This window comes from Bacillus rossius, chromosome 1 (genome assembly GCF_032445375.1).
Source record: "Bacillus rossius redtenbacheri isolate Brsri chromosome 1, Brsri_v3, whole genome shotgun sequence".
NCBI classification, from domain to species: Eukaryota; Metazoa; Arthropoda; class Insecta; order Phasmatodea; family Bacillidae; genus Bacillus; species Bacillus rossius.
In genome coordinates this window covers 121,310,012-121,330,226 of record NC_086330.1, presented here as the reverse complement: position 1 = coordinate 121,330,226, position 20,215 = coordinate 121,310,012, and the positions used below count along the sequence as shown (strand labels likewise).

The following is a 20,215-nucleotide window of genomic DNA, read 5'->3' as shown; positions in this document are numbered from 1 at the left end:
ACAAACAAAATTTCCAAAAATACTTTTCCGAAAGAAAAATAAAGTAACATCATTAGTGCACCAGCCACAGCATTGCACTTATTTGGTGATACAGCGCTAGACGTCCAGTCAGCGTTGCACTATAATTACGCCTTACTAAAACTGCTGTGCTGCGGAAGCAACTCTTGTGATTTGCTATCACTATTACAACCAGGAAACGGAACCTTGACAAGGCAGGGACTGCAAAGTTATCGTCGTACCAGCTGTGACCATATCTGCTGTGAGTAGGCGCTTGTTGTTTACTGTTGCATCTGAAAAGACATTTTGTATATCATATTAACATGTAATCTTGATGAATAACTTATCGCCCTTTTTAGAAGAATTACTTAATGAGAATTTCGTTTTTTATTTAATTTGTTTCCAGAAATGAAATAGAAATTCACACATTAATAAGATAAGTAATCAGCATTGAGTTAAAATTCCTGACGAGAAATATAAGTGTTGAAAACACGTGCAACTATATGCATCGGCTGGACAGCGATGCAGGAACTGCCCCGCAGGGATTCCAACCAACGCGTCCTAACTTCATTCATCTTGACTCCGTGTGATAACACTTACTTTGAGCTAGCAAGTCTGGGGTTCAGCATCTTTCTTAGCCCAATTACAATTCTTGGAAGGCTGTACTTATGTCGTGTCTCCTACTTATTTATCTAGTGGAGAAATTCAAAACATTTGTCAAAAATCCGTATGCCTTTGGTGTTCCAAGGATTTAGCTTAATATGTTTAATCGAAAATGATGCATTATGTGTTTAATAATTAGAGTATTATTTTTGATTTCATCTTGTATGATTCCAGCAGTACTCTTACATTGTAATTATTGAACGTTACTTTTACCCTTGTCCCCCCCCCCCTGTTTTGGCTAAAAATAATGCCTCGAGCCTTTTGTAAGGTAAATTGGAACACTGAATAGCGTTACCACGTTCATAATTGCCATATGTCTAACCCAAATACCTCGGAGTTACTGAAGTCGAGAACAGGTGGTGCGGATGCAAACAATCGGCCGACACGGTGGCGCCTGAATCCCACATCTCCTCCCCCTCCCCTCCTCCATCATCTTCACCCGGTTAACGGACTTCACTTCCCTCCACAGCTGGGCTCACACCTACACGTAGCGAGCATGCAGTTGTCTGAAAGGAGCAAGCCACGTGTCTCGTGATTACTTACCCATCCACGTCCGTAGGTACATGGGATACCTCCTAGCCGCGACTTTCATGTACTTACGTGTAAGTGAACGCAGAGACCATCTTCACATGGATCAGAGAATTTTTTTCTCATAAAAACTAGTTCTTTGACATTAAAATTCAGAATAATATTTGAGGTTTTTTTTCCTTACAATTTATTCGATATCTTGGGAATGGTTTTAGGTTTGACAGTTTTTAATCGAAAATTCATTTGAAAAATTATAATTGTTTTTACAATACTTCCTGCGAAATGATTCTAAGTAATATTTGACGTATTGCTGACAATTATGCGATTAATTAAAAATGTTTAGAAAATTATTTAATTTACTGAGTTTTTTTTAAAATATATTTTGGGTTACGTTGCATTACTCGATTGTGTCTGACTGCATTTATGTTCAAGGGTGAAATTCATTTCTTGAATACAAAGGTCGTGTACTTCGATCAGTAGAATTAAACTCGCACGAATTTCTGCTTTTATATTTCTTTGGAAGAACTTTATCTACGAACACGTGGTCATTGGTGTCCACTACCGTGATCACGCTCGCGTCCGTATGTGTGCACAGAAACTCGCGGTATCTCCTTGAGCGGGGTGGATCGCATTTTAAGAGGCTTCCCTGAAATCACTACATGGCAGTATGCCGGGTGCGAGTCCTCCAATATCACTGTTACGGGTCGTCCCGTGGCAAGCTTCCGTAGCCACGGCACAGTGTGCGTACCTTCTGCGCAGCTGGGAAGTATTCGTGGATGTGTTTCTTTACACCAATCCTCAAGTATTCTCTGCCTACTCTCAGAACTTTGTTACGAACATTCGTTTGCTTGTTTATTAATTAGTTTTTTTTTTGTTAGTCGTAGTTGTGGGTGATGGAGGAGGAGGTGCTTACAAAGTAAACTTAAACTAATGTTACAATAATATTCCCTTACGCGTGATTAAAACCCCGAAGCACTGGCTCCGAAATTGGAGCTCCGTCCACTGGGATGGGAACTTGTTGAATTTCCGCAGGGGAAATTCAATGCTGGGGGGGAAAAAATTACAAACAAACAAAACGCCGCCAATTACTTCTTGGCTTCAGGATTGAGGCAGCGTCAGTGGGAATGATGGTGTTACATGACGTCGTTTCGGCAGCCATCTTCAAGGGGATTAGCAATCAACAGCGCATGCCGAAACGTAGGACATTCCTTCGTTCCCACGAACGTGAATTCAGTCCACGAACCAAGAAGTAGTTAGCGACTCTATTTATTTTTCTTGCCGTGTAATATTTTGCGTGTAGAAGTAAAGAATGCCTTCGTCCCTTTACAGCTCGAGGTCCAGCGAGCTCGCCTCTAGTTCTTTGTTTAGAAGCAGGCAGCCGGCCGCGCACGTATACCAGCCGAAACAAAGGCTATTTTAAACACTGTGAGTCGGAGCGCACTGCTGAAATTTCGTGCGGATTTTCCTGGAATGTAGTTCCGTAAACAACTGGCATTGTAAATCACGCAGTGTTTAGTGAAACAAATGGGTGTGTTAGAAGTTATAGGCTTACTTACTTGGCGTGGTAAAATACTAACTTAAGTTTTGCATGCAATCAATTAATATATTAAAAATAATGAAAGGACTGGAGTGATATCATAGGTAAATATTGTTGGTAAAATATAAATTAAATGAAACTAAATAATTAAATAAATACTCAGTATTCACTATTACCTAATATAAACATGTGTATAAAATTAATTATTTATTTTAGTAAAAAAATGTATGTAAATTTTAATTTATAAAGCAAATAAAGTATACACACGGGAACATAACCTCACAAATACTCACATGAAAATGGCCAGGAGACTACTAAACCTTCCAGATACTCCCTGCAAACAACAATTGAAGCTTACAAGCAACCTTACATCGTTATACGTACGGGAACATAAACTCACTTATAAAATACACTCGAAAAACAAAAACAAAATCACTTATATTCACAATAGATTAATATTTTTTAATTATACGGACTAGTATTCAATATCAATCACTAAAGAATAAGTTTTAAAATTTTTATTTTTATGTATCCTTTTTTTATCCTGTGAAAATTTTGTTGCATGGTGTGCGCATCGTAAAAATTCACTCATTTTTAATAACACGCTTAAAAAAGTATAACTAAAAAAAACTACAGTACCTACTGGAAATTTCACAGAAGTATATATCCTACACATTACTGGAAACTTATGCAAACCTTCTCTCATATTTAACACCTTTGTCAAAAATTATTTTTATTAACGTACCAACAATACTGAAATGGGTTAAAACAACAGCGGTTAAAATACAGAACTAGTCATAACTTTCTTACAATGTACACTATCAAAACCACCATACCTCTCAATGAATGCACGAATTAATCGACATGGAGTCGTATGTCCAATGCACTAAGGTAAAATTAATCATCCCCATTGTAATGATAATTTAAAGATCGTATTGAGGTCACAAAATACGATGGGGGTCAAGTGATGTGAACGGAGCAGCGGCGGAATGCATTGGTGAGGACGAAAAGCTACGTTCGCCACGTTTCTCACTATTTGGTGGGAGGCGAGTGATTTGAATATTAGCCACCGTTTCTCAGCGGAGACAATGGATGGAATTATATTCCTAACTATTCAGATTAGTTTGAATGTCCCATAGTTGAGTTATTTTATGATTATGATACAGGACGATCTGTACACTTTCCACGCTCAAATGCTTTGTTGTGTATTAAACACCTGCGTTTATCCTTAATGTAAAAAGAAAATATTTGGAATTAGATTAAATAGTGTAATGCAGCTTAATTTCAAGATGTAAGTACATACATTGTTAAAAATTATATTTTCATGTACCCACAATTCCTAAGAAAAATGAGATATTACATTTAGTTGAGTATTCGCCTCACAAATTAACACATTGCACTCAAAAAGTAGTGAAAGACTATATGCCATTTTTTTTTTCAAATAAGAAGCATATTATATGTATTTTGTTCTGACCTAAAATAAGTTTATACTTATTTAGTAATTTAAACCAAAATAGTATATCACTGTACAGAAGTATATCACTGTACAGAAGTATATCACTGTTAATAATAACTTTGAATTTAATAGTAGTGTCAATAGTGTCAGGTGCAGCGGTTTATAGGTTTTAATTTCCCTTCAAGAAATTTTTTGTTGAAAGAAAAACCGATGGCAAGTGGGTGTGTGGGTTGATGGGGTGGGGGTGGGGGTGGGGGGGGGGGGGCGGTGTTAATCGTTGTTACGAAGCGCGTCCATAAGTAGGTTCCCGGGGGCCGTTTACAGAACAAAACACATTTGCTTGGAAATATTTATTGCAACAGATACAGAAAGTGTCAATATGTTTTTCACTGGAATTGAGACACTTGTCATACCGTACGTGGGACAAACTTTTGAATTCCTGTGTATGTCTGCTGCCCAGGATTGTAACCACTGTGTGTAAACCATCTCCGCCTCAGTCATACTCAAAACTCTGACACTGTCTGGAGAGGACTGTCTTGGTGGTAACCACAGTGAGCGAGGACCGGGCTCTAGGATGCATAATCATCTCTCAGCTGAACTCTGCACAACGACACACCGCCGTCTGCTTGCTTGTCACGTAGAACTGCCCATAGACCCGGCACAGCTATGATTTTTGATCAGAGCTATGCTCTGTGCATTCAAAAACTTTTTATCACTGACCGCACTTCACAGTCAGCGGGAGCTGGAAGAGCCTCCGTCTTCGACAACTGTTCGACGATGCTACTGAGAACACGGGAAGTGCCGTGAGTACATGCCCCATTCGACGTGATTGCTCTGTCAGGAGTGCGCGGTCGCTTCGCGCCATATGAGGTTTGCTAGCTGTGGCACGAGTGGGAAACTTACCTCGGGGATGATCCTCGTACTTCAGTTTTCTACGCTTAACCTCATTCTGCCTTACTCTTTTTGACTTGTTCATCGTGTGTGGGTTTCAAACGTAGTACCTTCCGCAGTACAAAAAATGTCTCTGTTTCTATAGTTTTCAGAGCATGTGTTTGGTCCTTACACACCTGTAATTCTTCTGTTACGTAATTCCTCATTGCCATTCCAGTCTAGTGCCGGGGAATTGCCTTGGAGGTGTCATCAAATGCGAATGGTTCATTGTTATTGGCAGTGATATGCTAATAGACCAGCAGGTTTCACCACACAAACCTCTGTTCAGCCACAAATGTTCGATTACGACAGTTATTTTAATATTTATTAACTTCACTAGTTTCCATAAATAAACGACTCGGTAATAGGCCTATTAAAATTTCGAAAGCGAAAATTAATTTTTTTTACTATCCAGTCAGTAATTATCAGAGAAAGGTCGCAAATTATGGGCATCGGAGCTTTTTTAATCATTCTTAGTAGGTAGTTTTGCTACTTCCGTTTCCAATCCAAGCTCATGTTTGGTTTCGTGTATCGAGAATCGAACCCTGGCCTACTTGGTGGTCTGACAACTCAACCACCGCGTTTTACTGTTTGCGTGATTTGAACAAAAATTTGTAATAAATGTCAGTTAGTATACAACTAAACATTTATAGCAAGTAAATAACTTAACAATAAATGTTCACTCAGTGGCACACGTGAAAGTATGTCTGCCGGTGTGATTACTAAACGCCCTGAGATAATGGAAATCTTGGGTTGTGGGGAAGGGGGGCACGATGGGCGAGAAGAAGCCGTCGTCAGGGGTACAGATGTCGGCATACCTGCCGTATTACTCGGCGATCGTGACGGAGTCTCACCTCAAGACATGGTTGTTTCAACAGCTAGTTCATTAGGAAACTCACAACCCAAATTTATTTATTTATTTATTTATTTATTCATTCGACTTTTGTTTGGTGCAGTCCAGGCACGTAAGCCTTCGGCCTTTGCCGCAGGCGTGACGCAATATTAGTGTATTCGTCTTTAGAGGGAGAATTGTATCCGATTTATTTAATAAATTCTTTGTCAAACGCCAAAGACTATTGCCGCGAGTTTTTAATTTAGAAATTTTTGCATTCCACACACTGCTGCGCCACAGCGTCACTTCTTCAGAGATTTCACTCTGGAGCTCGTTGATGTGGGTTTTAATGTGTCTTACCTGTGTCGTTGAAATCATTAATCTTGGGTAGGTGGCTGTTAATATAATTTATAAATTCAGGCCAATTTACCTTTGTGTAATCTTTAATTTTTCGCGGTGCATTGGCTTCTTTATTAACTCCATGCAGTTCCATATGTACGGGGTAGTGGTCAGATGAGAGGTCTTGATCTACCGGGAGGACGAACCAGTATTAAACTGATTATTAAATACTATGTCCAAAGCGTCTGGATTCTGGTTTAATTGATAAAGGTTAAAAGTCATAGGGATCAAAGACTTGGGTAAGTTATATTGGCCTGGTGCGTATGCAGTAGCATCCTATTGGCTGTTCATTGCTCGCCTGTGATGTGTAGTATGAACCTCGGTAACGAGCAAATCCATGTGTTCTCAAGTTGCAAATATGTATACATTTATAATTCGAAACTCTGACACGAAATTTAACGTATAATTCTTTAAAAGAATGCCGAGCGTGATAAATGTACCTACGCAAATTGTATTTTCAACAAAATTTCTGTACGCGAATCACATGTAGTTTCTGCACCTGTCGTTAGAATGCGTTGTCGGAACAGTTACGTATACTATTAAATCTTTCTATTTACGGAATAAAATTTTAAACTATATAATGAAGCGACTCCGATAAAAGCGAAAAAGACTTGACAAAATAGTAAATCTTGGCTTTACACCTCATTTTCGACCAAGAATTTTATTAAAATAGTGCCCATTTTGTTAAAATTCATTAAGCATAAATTTTCGTTTATTCGCACCATCCGCCATAAATGGCAACGCCGTTTTTTTTTTACACATTTCCGTTCCTTGACTTCAGCGCATTTACGAAATTACTGTCACCAAATGCCGTAGGTATACCAATAGTAAGATGTTACACGTAAATAATAAAGTATTTAAGTTTGAACAATGAGCATTTGAATATTATTTCATTGAATTAAGTTCTGCAACTACTACCAATTTAATCGTTGTCGCAAAATTATTTCATTGAAATAACCGTGGGTAGTGACACGTTGCAAACGTATGCGAACAATAAAGATGCCGCCCCCCCCCCCCCCCCAATTAATTCAATGAAAGTTACATTTGTATAATTTCATTCAATTAAACAAAATCCAGACGCTCGGTGTTCAATGCTTATTACTTTCCCTATTATTTACATTAAAAAATTTTTTAAGCTCCAACTTCAAAGACGTATTCCACCCTTAAGAAGGACTTTAGACAATAAGTCAGATATATGTTATATTTTCTACTTATTTTGATCGACAAGTTTGTCGGTCGAATAACGGCTCATTCTTTATAGCTAGTGGCTCCCGGTAACATGCACCATAGTTTTGCTGAGCAGAGTTTAATTTCTTGAGAAGAATGCTAACATCAACCATGATACTTGGACAAAATTAACTAACCAAAAACTAACAGCCGTTGTGAATTCCTGCTTTATAAGACGTAGTCATGCATGGATTACTTACTACGTTGATACTGCGAAAAACCGCTTGTTGTCCAGCTTATGGTGTGCGCCATGCAACAGTTTCAGAGGCCCGTATTTTATGGAAAATATTAATTCATATTTATTATAGGCGTAGTCGAGATAAAGCTCCTCAATGTTGTGGGTGTTGCTCCATCGCGTTGGTGAGGTAGGAAGTGAAGGCATCTGCATCGCAGTATGCAAACTACAACTACGTGGTTTAAGGAGTAAGCGTGTGGCATTTTTTATAATTCCAACAACTGGGTCATGGCACGGATCCGCGCGGCATTTTGCGTGGTGAAGGTGAGTCATCAGCGTTTCGTTCCCGCGTGAAGGTCGACTACTCCCGACTAAAAAAAACAACCTAATCCGGGGTACCGTATGTCACGTGTCGCGATACCACACCGCGTCCAGGTCGATATTACGAGAGAATGCACGTGTGTGCCGCGACCCGGCGAAACCGGCCGACCGCAGCCGAGTTTTCCCGACGTCGTGCCCGCCACGCATCCCCTACTCCATTCCGTTCGGTCACGGGTGTTCCCCTCGGTGCCCATTCTTCACTCTCCGGCGGGTCGGCTGGGAGATAGCTGTCTGTCGGCGGCGAGGCGCCTGGGTGAGTCGGGGGCATCGAGAGAAACCAAGGCCCGGGGGCAAAACACTGTAAAACGTGATCTGCGCCTTTCGCATTACTTGTAAGGTTTTCTGTGCATTCTATTAACCAACTGTACCTGTAATTTTCGTCATCAGGGTAAAACCTAATAATAAAGAAAATATCTGTAAACTCAACCAGGCCAAACTGGTGCCCCGCCCCCTTTCCATCCCTCTCGACCGCCCTTGTGCCTGACTAGATATTGCTAAAGCGGTGGTGGCGCAGTGGTAAACGCCGGACACGTGTTCAGGTGGACTCAGGTGTTGTCAAGGTACAGCTACATAATGTTTTGGTGGTTGCAATATGACCATGTTGAGGTAGGATGTGACTTAACTATGAGAGGAGTGATCGCGGGACTCCAGGCAAATGCTGGGATGGTTCTTATGGTTCTTTACAATATGCCTTGGCCAGTTACCACAGTGTAAGTCGTCTAGACAAAACTTAAAAAAAAAACATCTAACCTCAGTAACGAGCAAATTAATGTGTTCTCATGTTGCAAATAAACTTATAATATGAAACTCGGACACGAAATTTAATATAGAATAATTACAAATAAATGTTTGACACTAATCACACGTAGTCTCTGCACGCGCCGCTATAATTCGTTGCCGGAGCAGCATTATCGATTTATATAACGAAATTAATAGGTATATATAATGAAACGGCTCCGATAAAAGCGATAAGGCGTGAAAAAAATACTAAACCCCCGACTTTGGCCCTGATTTTCTACTAGGAATTATATTAAAATACGGCCCATCTTGTTAAAATTAATTTAACAGCTAATACTAAAATTTCTCTTTGGTTTGTGATCTTTGGATCGCGCCATCTGCCATCATGCGACTTCCGTTCCATTCACGAAATTACTCATACTAAATGCCGTCTACCGAGAAGTAAGTTATCACTTATCAAAAATAGTATTCATAACATAGTTAACTAATAAGGTTCGATACGTGTTATCTTCTGAAGGATGGCGTATTTTGAACTTTAATACTAATATTTATTACTTAAATGAGCATTTATGCCGTTTCAATGAATTATATATATTTCTTAATTACTTAAATATTATTACAATATTAAGGTATGATTTATAGATACATAATAAATTACATTTAAGCCTCGATCACTAGAGAAAAATATCTAAAGTGTATTTTTTCTCTGCCCCACCCACCTTTCCCGATATAGTAACAAATTTTTAACTGTCATAGTGCTAATTCGAGTCCCATGTGATACACCCACCAATTTAAAATGAACACGAAACTTGTACTGCCACGATGACTTAATTTATTATATTCTGAACAGAGTTAACCTGATGGCATTCCGTCGTCACGTGGGAGTCGTGGCGGGCCTGTTGTTCGATTCCCGACTGCGGTGAGAACACAGCTCGCAGTGCTGTGGAAGCGTTCTCTGCTTGTTGCTGTGCGTATTTTGAACACTTAGTACTCTGGAGGCTGGCTAGACATGACTCCTCGTGCCCTCTTACCCTGCACGTACTACTGCAGCAGCTATTTTCTGCTTTATAAATTAGTGTTTTAACTCATAACGGATTATTTATAAATAATGCTATCAGTTACTTGTCATTGCACATTCAAAAAGTGTTCGAATAGTTCTTGACTAGCAAATTAATGGATCTGCGTAAACCAACATATTAATTTAGTCAATTTGTCAAACGTGCAGACGTTTTAAAATAAAAGTAAACAAACATGCGTGTCATTGTTTGAAACAATGGTGAGCACATGTCTAGAAAAGGAAATTTTGTATACATTAGTAGTTTATGGTACAAAAGGGCAGCTTAATACTTAAAGTGACTTATTGTTTATCTTTTGCTGCACCTAGTCATTGTCAATCAGCGAATAAGGTACTTAAAATAAATTGAAACGGTCGTTCCTAAACGTATTCGGCTGTGTACTTAAAATTATAATAAAATAAAATTATATCTCGCAACAAGATAAAGGTGTAGGCTAAAGACAGGTTCAGCACAAGTAAGAACACAATGAATTGCCCAAATTAACAAACACGTTTTTAATACTCTGTAAAATACAAAGTGCGCATAAAAATACAATTTGCATTTCCCATAACTGCCCAAGCTACTCCCAGTCATTTTTTAAGTTCATGGCTGTAGGCATAGACCATTAAAATGATAAATCACTATAATCTATTTCTCTCGCGCATCCAGAATTTGAAATGGGACTGTATTTCCCCTTGACATACCAGTTTGACAAGATTCTATAAAGTTTGTTAAACTATATAGTACAAGTATTTCACTATATCACTCGTAAACTTGTAATGCCAATTTTTTTTGTCGCAAGTTTACACGTTATTTACGTGTGTAGGCTTCTAAATACTCTGGATTATTGACAATTCTAGTTAATAAACTTATAGCAGACACCATAGAATAAATACACTTTATGTCTACTAATAAGTTCCTACCCACCTCAAAATGTCAGTGGGTTACAATTAACGATTTTAGTAATAATTCCCCTGGAAAGATATTGTGGTCTAGTTGTTCTCCTGCTTAGTTCAAGTAAAATAAAAAAGACTAAAATAATAAACTAATTATTCTACTATGGAACAATAATGTTTGCCATTATATTAATTGAATGAGGTTTTGTTGCCAAATCTTGTTATAAGTGTACCAGCTACTACACTTGTCCTTCACAACCGAAGCTTTTACCTACTTATTAGCTTATTACTGACAAGTTTGCCACGTTAGTGACAAGTTTGGACAATCAATTTCATGCATGCTCGTAACGACTTGTGATTACTAGAGACCTGCAAAATTCGCGGATTCATTCGGTGATAGGCTAGAATTCAAACACATATACCTCTTAGATAATTTTGCTATTGACTTACTGTTCATCTGAACGAATCTCAACCAGTTATAAACCCTCAACCAAAGAAGGATCGAATCACAGACAAACCAGCTGAGACGACTTACAAGTCGGCAACCAATGAACTTGCGTTATTTTCCCGAGTGTACAGGGGTATGTGCAGTCTATCATGAAGGCCATCGAAACAGCGAATTTTGCATGTCTCTATTGATTACAAGTGTTTATTTCTAACAGTTGTTACTCACAGGACTTGTACCTTAGTGAAATGGGCCCCTGCTTGCCGATGAAAGCTGTACTCATCAGTGACTGGATTGTTCTTCGCCAGACGCGGAACCCATCGCCGCCCGCCGCCGATCACCGCGGAGCGCTCGCGACACACTCGCCCAACACCTTACAAAGTCCCAAAGCATTCAGTTCGTCAAACACAGCTCTTTACTAACAGCACAGGCGACAGTGTGAAAAATAACCTAGCGGCAAGAGGTGCGACTACTAAAATATTTATACGTTAATTGTTAAATTATAAATTAAGTTATTAGATGTCAAACATTAGTAACTTTTTTTTTTAAGAAATTTGATTCACTGGAGGTTTATCCCCCTCCCCCCTCCCCTAAAATGTGTATAACTACTTTTAAAAAATGTTTTTCTAAGAGAAAATAAATTTTAGCTCTAATAATGTTGGTACCATATTATGTATTAAATATATATTGTTCATACTGGGCATCCATCGAACTGACGAACAACAACTCTATGTTCTTACACAAAAATCTTGGAGCTGCCCGGTATAAGTCTCAAGTGTGTTTGGTTACGCATTAACGGTAGACGCGCGCGGCACTTCCTTCACGGCCTGATCTCTTTCTCCCTTACGTCGTCCTCAATCGTCAGCGCGACGCTGGTCATTCCACTCTGGCCCGTCTCCTGACGTCACTCCACGCATGCGCGCTCGACGTAGAACATGCTGGACTAATTCCCTGCGTCAACGTAACCATTCTGTCCCAGTCACACGTAAACGATAGCCCAGCCATAAAAAAAGTATAATATACAGACCTATGTATGTATGTATGTATGTGCTGTACACAATGCTAAGTCATGCCTACATAAGGTCACTCTGGAAGCAGTAGTCAATAAGATCAGTAGTTAAAACAACTATGGCTATAAAACAATATTTCATATTATATTCAGTAGTTCAGACAGACGGTTATCTCGTGAATTAAATTTTTACTTCTGGACATTCGAGTAAGGTGCAAAGGGGACGCTCATGAATCGTAGTTTGTCGCTTTGGCTTTCTCAGTAGGTCCATGTATTTTTCGTGAAATAATATGTTCACTCTTTAGACTGCACTAAGGTATGCCCGTGCTAGCGATTGTTTCCTTGTAATTGGTGGTCGTTTTCAGGTGAAGCCATTGCCCTATTTGACCGGGCCATTCAGGATGCGTATGCTTCCGCACCGGATGGCTATGATTGATGTGCTAACAGTGGGCATATACCTGAAATCAACTCGGCCAACCACGAAACACACAGCTGGTCTAGAAATCTTTTTGCGAAAAGTGCATGGCCCTATTTATCAATCAACTTTCCCTTCGTCCGTAAGGTTTGAGTGACCGCCTCTGAGTGGCGGGTAAATTTGCTGCGCTTAAAGTAAACTATCCTCCCGGGTCGGCGCGAGGAACTGCGGTCTCAACTTTATCCTTAATACTTTGTGACCAGACGGAGTGAACAAGGGTGGAAAGAGAAGAAAGGATCCAGTTAGTGCAGACAATTACGTGGAGTGAGGAATCCTGAGCGAAAATATTGACTGAACGCTGCTGAGGATTGGACTGGGAGCGAAAATTAAACACAAGTTGTAATTTTTAGGGTGTTTGTTATTTTGTTATTCTTACTTTAAAAATGCGTGGTGGATGGTGCCGATGAAGTAAGGATTAGACAAACTTTTACCTCGATAGTTAATGAAAAGTCGTTTGTTCTAATAGTTTGAACAACAAACACTATAGGATTTTTTACGACATTGTGACTTAAAATCAACGTTTTTGGGAGCACTGCTTGGATCTTCTTTCACTATCCTTCCTCCACACAGTAGTGGCATGAGCCCAAGTTTTTATAGGCACGATTCGTGTGCAAGGTGAAACTGTTACGTAGCTGGTAATGAAAAAAAAAAATTACTGCTACCATCACGATAAATCTCTTTCTTGTGCACATAACTAAAAATAATTTTAGTTACCATGAATTTCAATCAAGTAACCTTTTATTAGTCATTAAGTCGAGGAACTACTTTTCCTGACATGCTACCAATCCAACTGTGTGAATACCAGAGCGAGATCACGGTATCTTATTTACCAGTAAGTAGGTACGCGGGCAGCTATTAATTTTCTTCACTTGATTTCAAAAGTGTTCGAATACTAAATGGGCCGTAGTTGATGATTTGGCTTGGAAAATGGACAAAATTATGGTCTCAAATACTGAGCTTCTAGTAGTTCCATAACACTTTTGATGAATATAAAATTAAACACATGAATTTAAGTATTTAAATGAACATTACTCTAACTGCTCCCCCCCCCCCCCCCCCCAAATACAATTCGTTTTTGTGTGGTTTTCGCGTGAGTCGAAAAAGAAGATTGGAACTACGTGAGCTCCAGGAGTCCTTGCAGTCGCCCGCTGATTGCTCGGGGAGGGATGTGGATGGATCTGCTGTTTTGGAGCGCCTCAACGCGTCAGCTGCATGACTTGAAGTAAAGCCTAGATCGCATTGCCTCTGCGTGCTTCCGGTTAATACCAGCCACTTTACAGCCTAGCGCGAACTCTCAGGCGGCGAGTGATTCTAACTTCTAGCAGCGAACACGTGGTGGTCACGTGACCGGCAGGTAGCTTCTGACAGCGACCCATCAGCCATTCTGAACCCTCAGCAGCGCAAGAGTGTCTGGCATTGCATTGTTCGGACTCGTGCGTTCCGAAAGGTACTTTATTTCATTTAGCTGTAATGGAGATAAAGTTATAGTTTCTTTTAAATGTATATAGAAAGCATTATTGCTGATGGGACACTTTGCCCAGTGTGTACATTTAAAGGTACGTTAAGGACTCCGTTGCCAATAAGATGATGGACGAATTAAATTCTGCGGCACTGAATGCTTTTCTGGGACCTTTGAAGAAATAAAAAGAAATAGAGACACATTTGAAACACTAATGGTTGTCCTAAAGAAGACACTTTCTACAACACGCACGGCACGACGGAATCGTTACCAGCCACTGCTGTTGTCTGCAGTGTGAACCCCTTATGAGCCTAATGTGACCAAGGAGTAATAAAGAAATTTGGAGATCCAAAGATGTTTATCATCCTTTTTATTTGTTATGGTATCTCAATGTTCAAATGATTTCATACTTGGTTTGGTTACGTCTTGAGAGGTACATGTGGAAGTTTTTGTGTTGTTTCAAATAAATAAATTGTTCGGTTGAATGTCTTAATGACGGCGAGCTCAATGGAGACTGACATACGACCTCAAATTTGTATCAGCTATTAAAATGTTTTTCAATTTACCTCTATATTACGAAAATATTATGACTTTCGGTTACTATTCGCCATCAGCAACCATAAATTGCTGTGCCATACATAGCCTTTGAGGCGAAGGCAGCTGGTGCTCCTGAGCTAAATTGCATGCGATGATGTAAAGAAGAGAAAAAAAATGTTGCTGTTTAAAAACAATTTTTTGGGAACTAGTTGCCATCATACACATTTTTTGTAAAATTTAATAGTAGCTTAAAAGTTTACAGTTTAGTGATGTGTTAAATATATTATTTAATATGGAATAAAGTATACTAATTTATGCAAATGTAGCATATATCACGCAAATATGTTGGAAAAATTTACTACTATTTCGCTTGCAGCGTTTTGTTAAAAATAGTCGAGTAAAACTTGCGAGAATGTGTGTGTGTAATGTCGCACGTCGTGCCTAGAGGAGTCGCTGCGCCCATTGCGTCAGGAGGAGGAACTGTGTCTGCGGGGCAGCCCTGACCCCGCTGGCGGCCGCGACTGCCGCGTCTCCCTGAGGTCACGATGCGTGCGTCCAGCAGCCCAGGGCGTGTCCATTCCCCCTCCTTTAGCAAATTTATACATCATAAACTATTGTTGAATTCTTTGAAATGTATTTATTGTTTATTGCTGTATGGTACCTGGACCCTCCTCTCCCATGAAAGAGTTTGAATTCTGGAAAATGCTCCACATTCTTCGTTTTTCCGTTTTGAGCTGTATAAACCATATAATTACAGTCTTAACATTAGCTTACGGTAGGTTAAGAAAAAGTGTTTTAAGCTTCCGTTACTAGTTACTCGCCTACGAATATACATGTTGCCAACGATCCCGCTCAATGTAAACACGCTGAAAAAAAAAATTATAAAGGAGCGTGAACATAAAATGTAACATCGTCGCAAAACTCTTGTGAGCCATTAGACGAGTGTGACTCGTGAAGTATAAACGACGCTTGCTGAACTATTGAGCACGTGCTCCGACGTGCCCAGGTAGAGGATTAACAAAGCAAATAACCAAGTTTTGGGCATTGGTTGATGTCAACATTCTTAGACAGTTGTACATAATTATCATTTAAGTTGTTGTCAGCAACTTCTCCCGACGGTTACAGTGGAGCTTGTAATTAAATATCAGATTATATCAAGATATAAAAGTATTGGAATGTATAATTTAAGCTTAGCGGGACTAAGTGTAAAATTGTCTGTGGATTTGGCTTACCATAAGAAGTTTCATCACTTGACCGATCACTTACCTAAATTGTGCGATGTTATTAAGGATGTTTAACGATATCGTCAAGATGGTGCTAAGTTCCGTGGGCTTGAAGCCAACGTTTGTAATATCTTAAATTAATCAAAGTAAAGTTTTGCTTATCCGATGTAAACGGGCCGGCATAACGTTGGATAAGCGTAGACGTTGGATAATAGGAAGGTGCTAATAGAAAAGCTTATTTTCGTCAAAATATGTTATTTTACAAATAACGAATATAATTATCAGTTTTACTACAAAACACCAGAAACACCAACTAAAAGAATGAGCTAACAGTTACAGAATTGTCTGAAGATAAATACCGTTTTTGAAAATTTAAGTCTTCTAACAAACTAAAGAAATTTATGTTCGTAGTCTGATTTTTCTGGGACGTCTTAAAATACATAAAGTGGGATAAGCGCAGGTAGAACAAACTAGTCGTTAGTAACTTTTGCCTTCAATTCACCCACAAGCCGTTTTACCCCATCTTAACGTATTTCTTTTGCCGGTGTCACCGTAAAGGGGTTATTGATATGCTTTTCTTCACCCGGAGCAGAAATTGTGATTCGCGTAATTATTTTTTTCTATTCAACTTTTATTTCAAACTTATTGTAGTCACAACATATTTCCGACCCCTCCAACTCTGGGCCCGGGGCAGCCTCCCCCCCCCCCCCCCCTCCAAGCACTAGATACATCCCTGGAATCGGAGCTGTCGCCAGTCCTTGTAGCTGTACTGAGTGCCACGGCGAGAAAGGTGACGGAAGTGTGCGGAGCCCGGAGCAGGGAGCCCGGAGGCGGGCAGCGGCGGGGCGTTGCGTCAGCCGCGCGGCGAGCGGCGTGGGCCGCGCCCGGGCCGGGGGAAAGTGCGCGGCCAAGCGGGTCAAGGTGCGCCGGCGGGGTCGTCGAACCAGGCCCGCGGAGCCGCCTGGAAGGTCGCCGGCGTGCCCCAAGGGGACCGCGCCCTACAGCTGCATGTGTACTTCTTGTCCAATGCCACCTTGAACCCTTCCATCTCCGGATACGCTCTTGACTCGGGGAATGGAAAATGTGAATTAAAAACCGCAAAACAGGAGGAAATTGACATGTTGACGAATTGTCAGTTTTTTTATGTGTGTTTCATTTGATGTTCTGTAACTAGCGTGTATTTTAATCACAAGTTCGTGTGTTTAGAAAACCCATCAGTTTTGATCTTAATAAAATCTAAGAGAGACGATATATCAACTGTGTAGTGATTCAGTGACTTGAAGCACGATGAAATTTCGTTAGACATTTTCCTGGTGATAGTCAATAATACATTGTTTTAAAGCTGGAAAAAAATCAGTGGTTGTATACCTACTATATACATACTGGCAATGTTGGCTGCGTAACATTGATGGAGATAACAGTGCAAATCGTGTATCCTGCGGGAAAATATTTTATTGTCAGTTTGTTCTGTTACATGCGGTTTAAATGTGTCAGTAAGAATTTGTAGTTTAATGTACTTGTGTTGTCTTGCAAGATTGGTGGCCCGGGCCGCTGGTCGCGCCGAAGCCCTAATACCCTCCCAATCAACAACAGGGAGTGATCCTTAACAGTTCTGTATTATTAAAAAAGATCTGGAATAATTTTTAAAAACGGAACTGGAAGTTACTCCCACACTACCCTTCAAGGGCGCATATTGGAAGGGGAACGTTGAGAAACGCCGGCCGCAAGGTCGGAATATATCTGTCTTGCAAGCTTGATTAAACACGGGAAAATATGTTTGATCGGGGGAAACAATGAAATCACAAGGAAATTGTCTAGAGTGAAAGTATGGAAACCTAGTTTATTTCCGCCCTTATTATTTAATGCATGTTCAATCGGGTATTTTTTTTCCATCCATAGAAACATTTATGCGGGTGTTCCACTGTTTAAATATTCACAATTTTTTGTAGCAAATTTCGTTGCCATACGTACAGGCTGATTTCAAACAACCCGCACCAGTTGATTTCCAACGAAAATAAGACGAAACGTACAACTTTTTTCCACTGAAGTGATTATCAATGAACCTATGCGGTACGAGAAATCAGATTTTAGAACACCTTTTAGTTTTAAATTAAATATCGAAAACTTCTTGAAGCTAAGTGCTAATATGGCGAATTTTCATAACTGAGATTTACACCTGCGAATAATTGATAGACCATATCATCTTTCTTCGTCATTGAAATGGGGTTAATCTTACGCAGTAAAGATCGCAGGCTTTCGTGGTCATTTGTCTGGAGTTGCTTGGCTTCTAAGTTGTAGCCGCGTCGAAGGCGAAGGTATCACCGACGTTTCGATCGACGTTACAGTTACAGTTAGTGGTTCGCGAGAAAACCTTACTAACGCAGGAACTTTGAAAGTTCGTGTATGCCAGCGTGGTATTTCCCGATGGTTCTGTGGTGATCACAGTCTTCTGTGGCCTATGCAAGTCGGTGAATAGTTTTGGGAGTCCTCTTGTGAAGTGCTTCCCAAATAGGCCGATCAGCTTGAAGAGGTGGGAGTGCCTGGCTGTACATCCTGGGGTTAAGATTGTGGTCTACCATACAAAATATCGCCTAGGCTGAGCATTCTTCCGCGCGCAACTTACCGTTTTTCTGTTAACTTAACCAAAATTGTGGCCATATCCTTTTAGAAAGGCTTCATCTGCCGTGTTTTTGTCCACAAATACTTATTTTCCAGTTAACTGGTTATTGTGCACAAAGTATTTTTTTTTCTAGTAATTTTTTAAACAAAATTTCGCATCACTAATAAAAAATAGCCGATAGTTAAAATATACTAGTTTTATGAATTACTATGTTTTAGAGAAAAATATCTGACCTACGGAAAGTTGATTATTTATTTTATAAGGAGTTTCTTTATTCTAAGGCCTATTTATAAACATTTTAACTCGTTCTTTCCTTGCTTTTGTTTTTCTGTCACATGTATTGTTAACATATATTCTTTGAGTGTAAAATGTTAAAGAAGTGTTTGTAATTATTATCGCCTGTGCGACTTTTACACCCATTATGTTACATGTAGTAAGTATCAGACGAAAATATTTGTGAAAGAGCAGCCATTGCTAAATAGGTAGCATGGTAACTTTCCAGAAATAGCCCCTAACTTAAAGTAATGAAATAAATATTAAAAAAAAACAACTTGGCGTGAGAGACCAAGCCTATCGAAATGAATGAAATACACCAAGGAAACGATTATACCTGGCTGGGAGACAATGGAATTACGCTGAGTGCAGACATGTGGATTAGAAAGTCGAGTGAGACTGTAACTGTTACGTTCGGTAGTGCCAGCTATATTGGTTGTTTCTGAAGCAAACACGTGTGTAGTGGCTGCAGGCAGCTGACTGCCTGCCTGCCTGCCGTACGTGAACACGGGAATAGATAACGGTGCGACAGGTGTGAATTATGGCTGTCGGGTTAATATTTACCCCGAATGGTCTGGCGAGTTTGAGCTTTTATTAGGACCCCTTTCCGTCTCCCTTTGACACGTATGTAAACAGTTGACGCCGTGTTTTCTTCTACGTGTGTCTGTGTTGCATCACATGTTACGGTATTTGACGTAACACGTCAGCGGAGGGAGCTTCATGAACGTCAGGAGCCTGGCTGGCGTGGCTCGTCGACATTCGACGAGAGCTCTGGTTGGAACACTGGGTGAGTGCCGAGTGTTCACTAAGTGGTTAAGCACCAGTCACTAGAAAAAAAAATAGCCAGTCCTGGGGACTTTCAACAGAAGTGAAAACTGAAAAAATTGTTTTTAAATGTGTAATATGACATCATTTCTACGTCAAATGTACGTAAGAAAATGGTTTTGGTATTATATCAGTACGATGTCAGCATGATATAATTTATCCTTACATCATTTTTTAGTCACAACAGATGTCAGTGGTATGTCAAAATTACGTAAAAATTCATTACCTAGCTATGACTTACCAGTGATGTCAGACCTAGGCCATGTATTCACGTGGTCAAATTAACTTCACTTACTGCTATTACAGCATGTCGGTGATGCGAACTCACAATATTTTACCCATCCAAAAAAGAGTCCATTACGCACATGATACAGTCGAGTATATACAATGTATTAGTGTATATATGCGTATACATGTACACAGGCCGGTGAGCGTCGCCAATCTGGCGCAACACGTCACCAGCATGTCGGTGATGCGAACCCATAGGTTTTGCCCCTACCAAAAATCGCTCAACGTGGCTAAATAAGTTTTCACA

General features: G+C 39.9%; 1 protein-coding gene across 3 annotated transcripts in view; it reads left to right on the top strand.

Annotated features, from left to right (window-relative positions):
- The window catches only part of LOC134543716 (band 3 anion transport protein), a 337,233-nt gene that overhangs the window by 76,203 nt on the left and 240,815 nt on the right, over nucleotides 1-20,215 (top strand). Inside the window, exon 1 of one of the 3 annotated variants that reach the window (XM_063388398.1) lies at nucleotides 7,939-8,378. The exons of the other annotated variants lie outside the window; for them this stretch is intronic. The gene's annotated coding sequence lies outside the window, so the exon portion shown is untranslated. Of the gene's footprint in view, nucleotides 1-7,938; nucleotides 8,379-20,215 lie in introns of those variants that run through there. 3 annotated transcript variants of the gene reach the window in all.